At 52.0% G+C, this 7,500-nt stretch overlaps 1 protein-coding gene across 1 annotated transcript in view; it reads right to left on the bottom strand.

Annotated features, from left to right (window-relative positions):
- The window catches only part of LOC144490890 (protein FAM83E-like), a gene marked incomplete at its 3' end in the record, with an annotated part of 12,440 nt that extends 4,974 nt beyond the window's left edge, over positions 1–7,466 (bottom strand). Inside the window, exon 1 of the mRNA XM_078208574.1 lies at positions 7,387–7,466. The remainder of the gene's footprint in view (positions 1–7,386) is intronic.
- Positions 7,467–7,500: the final 34 nt, after the last annotated feature.

Below are 7,500 nucleotides of genomic sequence, written 5' to 3'. Positions count from 1 at the left end.
TATTTCAATGCCAGGAGTATTGTGGGGAAGGCAGATGAGCTGAAGGCGTGGATAGACACGTGGAAATATGACATTATAGCCATTAGTGAAACTTGGCTACAGGAGGGGCAGGACTGGCAGCTCAATGTTCCAGAGTTCCAATGTTTCAGGCGGGATAGAGGCAGAGGTATAAAAGGTGGGGGGTGGCATTGTTGGTCAGGGAAAATGGTACAGCGGTACTCAGGCAGGATAGATTAGAGAGCTTGTCTACAGAGGCCCTATGGGTGGAGCTGAGAAACAGGAAAGGTATGACCACATTAATGGGGTGTATTAGATATCACCCAATAGTCAGCGAGAATTGGAGGAGCAAATCAGCGGAGAGATAGCTGACAACTGCAAGAAACACAAAGTTGTGATAGTAGGGGATTTTAATTTTTCACATATAGATTGGGACTCGCATATTGTTAAAGGTTCAGATGGGGTAGAGTTTGTAAAATGTGTTCAGGAGAATTTTCTACATCAGTATATAGAGGTGCCAACTAGAGAGGATGCGATATTGGATCTCCTATTGGGAAATGAGTTCGGGCAGGTGATGGATGTGAGTGTGAGGGAACACTTTGGATCCAGTGATCATAATGCCATTAGTTTCAACCTGATCGTGGATAAGGATAGATCTGGTCCTCGGGTTGAAGTTCTGAACTGGAAAAAGGCCAAATTTGATGAAATGAGAAGGGATCTGGGAAGTGTGGATTGGCACAGGCTGTTCTCTGGTAAGGATGTAAATGGAAAGTGGGAGGCCTTCAAAGGAGAAATTTTGAGAGTGCAGAGTTTGTATGTTCCTGTCAGGATTAAAGGCAAAGTAAATAGGAATAAGGAACCTTGGTTCTCGAGGGAGATTGTAACACTGATTAAGAGGAAGAGAGAGCTGTATGAAATGTACAGGCAGCAAGGAACACATCAGATGCTCGAGGAGTATAAAAAGTGCAAGAAGCTACTTAAGAGGGAAATCAGGAGGGCTAAAAGAAGACATGAGGTTGCTTTGGCAGACAGAGTGAAGGAAAATCCAAAGAGCTTCTATAGGTATGTTAGGAGCAAAAGGATAGTGAGGGATAAAATTGGTCCTCTTGAAGACCAGAGTGGTAGACTGTGTATGGAACCAAAAGAGATGGGGGAGATTCTAAATGGTTTTTTTGCATCCGTATTTACTGAGGAAACGGGCATGGAGTCTACGGAAATAGGGCAAACTGGTAGGGAGGTCATGGAAACTTTACAGATTAAAGGGGAGGAGGTGCTCGCTGTCTTGAGGCAAATCAGAGTGGATAAATCCCCAGGACCAGACAGGGTATTCCCACGGACCTTGAGGGAAGCTAGTGTTGAACTTGCAGGGGCCCTGGCAGACATATTTAAAATGTCAGTATTCACGGGGGAGGTGCCGGATGATTGGAGGGTGGCTCATGTTGTTCCGTTTTTTAAAAAAGGTTCCAAAAGAAATCCGGGAAATTATCGGCCAGTACGTTTGACGTCGGTGGTGGGCAAGTTATTGGAAGGTGTGATAAGGGATAGGATCTACAAATATTTGGATAGACAGGGACTTATTAGGGAGAGTCAACATGGCTTTGTGCGTGGTAGGTCATGTTTGACCAATCTATTAGAGTTTTTCGAGGAGGTTACCAGGAAAGTGGATGAAGGGAAGGCGGTGGATGTTGTCTACCTGGATTTCAGCAAGGCCTTTGACAAGGTCCCTCATGAGAGGTTAGTTAGGAAGGTTCAGTCGCTAGGTATACATGGGGAGGTAGTAAATTGGATAAGACACTGGCTCAATGGAAGAAGCCAGAGAGTGGTTGTGGAGGATTGCTTCTCTGAGCGGAGGCCTGTGACTAGTGGTGTGCCGCAGGGATCGGTGTTGGGTCCATTGTTGTTTGTCATCTATATCAATGATCTGGATGATAATGTGGTAAATTGGATCAGCAAGTTTGCTGATGATACAAAGATTGGAGGTGTAGTGGACAGTGAGGAAGGTTTTCAAAGCTTGCAGAGGGATTTGGACCAACTAGAAAAATGGGCTGAAAAATGGCAAATGGAATTTAACGCAGACAAGTGTGAGATATTGCACTTTGGAAGGACAAACCAAAGAAGAACGTACAGGGTAAATGGTAGGACTCTGAAGAGTGCAGTTGAACAGAGGGATCTGGGAATACAGGTACAGAATTCCCTAAAAGTGACGTCACAGGTGGATAGGGTCGTAAAGAGTGCCTTTGGTACATTGGCCTTTATAAATCGGAGTATCGAGTATAAAAGTTGGAGTGTTATGGTAAGGTTATATAAGGCATTGGTGAGGCCGAATTTGGAGTATTGTGTACAGTTTTGGTCACCTAGTTACAGGAAGGATGTAAATAAGATTGAAAGAGTGCAGAGAAGGTTCACAAGGATGTTGCCGGGACTTGAGAAGCTGAGTTACAGAGAGAGATTGAATAGGTTGGGACTTTATTCCCTGGAGCGTAGAAGATTGAGGGGAGATTTGATAGAGGTGTATAAGATTTTGATGGGTATAGATAGAGTGAATGCAAGCAGGCTTTTTCCGCTGAGGCTAGGGGAGAAAAAAACCAGAGGGCATGGGTTAAGGGTGAAAGGAGAAAAGTTTAAAGGGAATATTAGGGGGGGCTTCTTCACGCAGAGAGTGGTGGGAGTGTGGAATGAGCTGCCGGATAAAGTGGTAAATGCGGGGTCACTTTTAACATTTAAGAAAAACTTGGACGGGTTCATGGATGAGAGGGGTGTGGAGGGATATGGTCCAAGTGCAGGTCAGTGGGACTAGGCATAAAATGGTTCGGCACAGACAAGAAGGGCCAAAAGGCCTGTTTCTGAGCTGTAATTTTCTATGGTTCTATGGTCCCCGTGGGAGAGTCCACATTCTCCCCACGCCCCGTGGGAGCGAGTCCCACATTCTCCCCACTCCCCGTGGGAGCGAGTCCCACACTCAACCCCACTCCCCGTAACAGGGGGTCCCACACTCTCCTCACTCCCCGTGGGAGTGAGTCCCACATTCTACCCACTCCCCGTGGGAGCGAGTCCCACATTCTCCCCACTCCCCGTGGGAGCGAGTCCCACATTCTCCCCACTCACCGTGGGAGCGAGTCCCACATTCTACCCACTCCCCGTGGGAGCAAGTGCCGCATTCTCCCCACTCCCTGTGGGAGTGAGTCCCAAATTCTCCCCACTCCCCGTGGGAGCGAGTCCCAAATTCTTCCCACTCTCCACTGACCTCCTGACTCCCCCCAAAGCCTGTCCACCATCTACAAGGACACAAGTCAGGAGTGGGATGGAATACTCTCCACTTGCCTGGATGAGTGCGGCTCCCAACAACACTCGAGAAGCTCGGCACCATCCAGGACAAAGCAGCCCCCGCTCGATCGACACGCTAACCCCCACCTTCAACACTCACTCCCTCCACCACCGACGCACAGAGGCAGCCGTGTGTACCATCTACAAGATGCACTGCAGCGATTCGCCAAGACTCCTTCAACAGCACCTTCCAAACCCACCACCTCTACCACCTAGAAGGACAAGGGCAGCAGACACGTGGGGAACACGCCCACCTGGAGATTCCCCACTGAACCTTGACACATCTCATACTCTACCAGTCTACCACTTCAGGAATGGATGTGTAGGCATCGGAGAGGGAGTGCGGGAAAGATTGAGGGGAATGGTTCCCGGGGTGAGGAACGTCACTTCACGTGGAGAGATTGGAGAAAGTTGGGGACCGTTCTCCTTGGGGAAGGGAAGGTGGGAAGGAGATTTGGATCGAGGTGTTCAGAATGGTGAGGGGGATTAGGACAGGGTGGAGAGGGAGAGACTGTTCCCATTGGTGGACGGATCGGGAACCAGGGAGAGGTTAGGGTGCGGTAGGTGCTGCCTGGGAGTGTGGGTGACACTCTCTCACACAGCGAGTGGTTAGGGTGCGGTAGGTGCTGCTTGGGAGTGTGGGTGAAACTCTCTCACACAGCGAGTGGTTAGGGTGCAGTAGGTGCTGCTTGGGAGTGTGGGTGAAACTCTCTCACACAGCGAGTGGTTAGGGTGCGGTAGGTGCTGCTTGGGAGTGTGGGTGACACTCACACAGCGAGTGGTTAGGGTGCGGTAGGTGCTGCTTGGGAGTGTGGGTGAAACTCTCACACACAGCGAGTGGTTAGGGTGCGGTAGGTGCTGCTTGGGAGTGTGGGTGAGCTTGTTTTGATCGAGGGGTTTCGAGAGGGGATTGGATTGTTATCTCAGAGGTAAACGAGATGAGTGGCTCCTTCAGAGGGCTGGCAGCACACACGAGGGGCTGAATGTCCTCCTCGTGCACCAAAGCGGTTTTCTGACGTGCCCGAGTGGCCTCGGTGCCCTGCCGCACGGCGGGGCAGATGTTGCGTGCGAATCACTGAGTTGTGGTCGAACCAAAGCCTCGGAGAATGTCACATAACTCCCTGGGCCTGACATTGCGACACTCGCCCTCTGAGCCACTCGGTGCTCCGAATTCCCAGGACTACCAACCACAGGCCTGTGGCTCGGCGCGTGGGCTGCATGGCTGTGAGTCAGGGCGGAGGAATTGTACACAAGGCCTGCGTAATGCAGAGTCGATCTGGGTACACTGGAGGCACGGAGTGGATCCCTCGCATTGGGTACACATGCTCAAATACATCATACACCCCCTCGCTGTGTTCACTCAACCCACTCCCCCTCCCTCCCTACCTCTGTAACCTCCTCCAGCCCCTACAATCCTCATCCTCCTGTTCAAATCCCTCGCTCCCTCCCTATCTCTGTAACCTCCTCCAGCCCCTACAATCCTCATCCTCCTGTTCAAATCCCTCCCTCGCTCCCTCCCTATCTCTGTAACCTCCTCCAGCCCCTACAATTCTCACCCTCCTGTTCAAATCCCTCCCTCGCTCCCTCCCTCCCTATCTCTGTAACCTCCTCCAGCCCCTACAATCCTCATCCTCCTGTTCAAATCCCTCCCTCGCTCCCTCCCTCCCTATCTCTGTAACCTCCTCCAGCCCCTACAATCCTCATCCTCCTGTTCAAATCCCTCCCTCGCTCCCTCCCTATCTCTGTAACCTCCTCCAGCCCCTACAATCCTCAACCTCCTGTTCAAATCCCTCCCTCCCTCCCTCCTTCCCCCTCTCTGTAACCTCCTCCAGCCCCTACAATCCTCATCCTCCTGTTCAAATCCCTCCCTCCCTCCCTCCCTATCTCTGTAACCTCCTCCAGCCCCTACAATCCTCATCCTCCTGTTCAAATCCCTCCCTCGCTCCCTCCCTCCCTATCTCTGTAACCTCCTCCAGCCCCTACAATCCTCATCCTCCTGTTCAAATCCCTCCCTCCCTCCCTCCCTATCTCTGTAACCTCCTCCAGCCCCTACAATTCTCATCCTCCTGTTCAAATCCCTCCCTCCCTCCCTATCTCTGTAACCTCCTCCAGCCCCTACAATTCTCATCCTCCTGTTCAAATCCCTCCCTCACTCCCTCCCTCCCTATCTCTGTAACCTCCTCCAGCCCCGACAATTCTCATGCTCCTGTTCAAATCCCTCCCTTGCTCCCTCCCTCCCTATCTCTGTAACCTCCTCCAGCCCCTACAATTCTCATCCTCCTGTTCAAATCCCTCCCTCCCTCCCTATCTCTGTAACCTCCTCCAGCCCCTACAATCCTCATCCTCCTGTTCAAATCCCTCCCTCGCTCATTCCCTATCTCTGTTACCTCCTCCAGCCCCTACAATTCTCATCCTCCTGTTCAAATCCCTCCCTCCCTCCCTATCTCTGTAACCTCCTCCAGCCCCTACAATTCCCATCCTCCTGTTCAAATCCCTCCCTCGCTCCCTCCCTCCCTATCTCTGTAACCTCCTCCAGCCCCTACAATCCTCATCCTCCTGTTCAAATCCCTCCCTCCCTCCCTCCTTCCCTCTCTCTGTAACCTCCTCCAGCCCCTACAATCCTCATCCTCCTGTTCAAATCCCTCCCTTGCCCCCTCCCTCACTACCTCTGTAACCTCCTATAACCAAAGAACAAAGAACAAAGAAAATTACAGCACAGGAACAGGCTCTTCGGCCCTCCAAGCCTGCACCGACCATGCTGCCCGACTGAACTAAAACCCCCTGCCCTTCCGGGGACCATATCCCTCTATTCCCATCCCATTCATGGATTTGTCCAGATGCCCCTTAAAACTCACTATCGTATCCGCTTCCACTCCCTCCCCCGGCAGCGAGTTCCAGGCACCCACCACCCTCTGTGTAAAAAATCTGCCTCGTACATCTAACCCTCCTCCGATTCCGGCCTCTCGAGAATCCCCTAAATAAATCCAATCATTGCCGGGAGCGGAGGAGGTGGGGGCGCAGGGGGAATGTGGAACCGGCTCCCATGGCTAAGGGGGCTCGAGGGGGAGTAGCGGAGATGGTTTCTGTGTGTCATCTTGGGGAGCTAGGGGTGGCGGGTGGCGGGGGGACGGGGACGGTTGTGGGGACGCTGGTTAAAGGCAGGGGGGAGAAAGTAATGAAGGGACGTGGGGGGGGAAGGGGATGGGGGAAAATTGGGAGCAGGTGCCATGAGGGACAGAGGGGACTAGTATAGGAGCAGCTGGGTGGCACGGTGGCACAGTGGTTGGCACTGCTGCTTCACAGCGCCGGGGACCCGGGTTCGATTCCCGGCTCGGGTCACTGTCTGTGTGGAGTCTGCACATTCTCCCCGTGTCTGCGTGGGTTTCCTCCGGGTGCTCCGGTTTCCTCCCACAGTCTGAAAGACGTGCTGGTTAGGTGCATTGACCCGAACAAGCACCAGAGTGTGGCGACTAGGGGAATTTCACAGTAACTTCATTGCAGTGTTAATGTAAGCCTCACTTGTGACACTAATAAATAAACTTTACTTTACAAAGGGACCCCGTCTCTGCGCCCTACTTTCTGCGCTGCTCTCTCTCCAACACCCACTCCCCTCGGAATTCAACTGCCTACCACCAAGTTTCTGCTCCCCCCCGCCCCATCTTTCCCACAGTTTTTAATCTGAGCCGTGCCGCCTGCCACAGTCAAACAGCCCTCCCCCATTCCCCCTTCCTTTGACACCTTCCCTTGCTTGGTTGCCTGCAGAGTGGCAATGCCGACACACAAACATACATTATCTATCTGTCTGTCTGTCTCTCTATCTCTCCATCTCTCCTTCTATCTATTTCCCTTTCCGTCTTGCTAATTCTGATCTGTTCCATCTCGGTCAGCCACTTCCCGATCTCTGTCCCAGAAACCTGTCCAGCTAGTTTGGTGAAATTTTTCGAAGTGTTCTCTCGATGCGAGCAGGTGCACCAAGAAGGATAAGGAGAATTTGAGAGGATTTTCCTCGGAGTCGGTTCGCTAAAATAGCAATGCCAGTCACATCGCGTTTGCCCCCCGACTAACCTGACAGATCGGCGGTGAGGCTCTCGAGTTGTCGCTTAGGGACTCGTCCAACTCCCTCACACCAAACCTTGCAATACACAGTCTGCAGTCACTGGAGATACAGTCAGCTGATCA

This window comes from Mustelus asterias, unplaced genomic scaffold (assembly GCF_964213995.1).
Source record: "Mustelus asterias unplaced genomic scaffold, sMusAst1.hap1.1 HAP1_SCAFFOLD_3973, whole genome shotgun sequence".
NCBI lineage: Eukaryota > Metazoa > Chordata > Chondrichthyes > Carcharhiniformes > Triakidae > Mustelus > Mustelus asterias.
The sequence above is the reverse complement of the archived record's forward strand: the minus strand, read 5'-3'. Positions and strand labels throughout refer to the sequence as shown.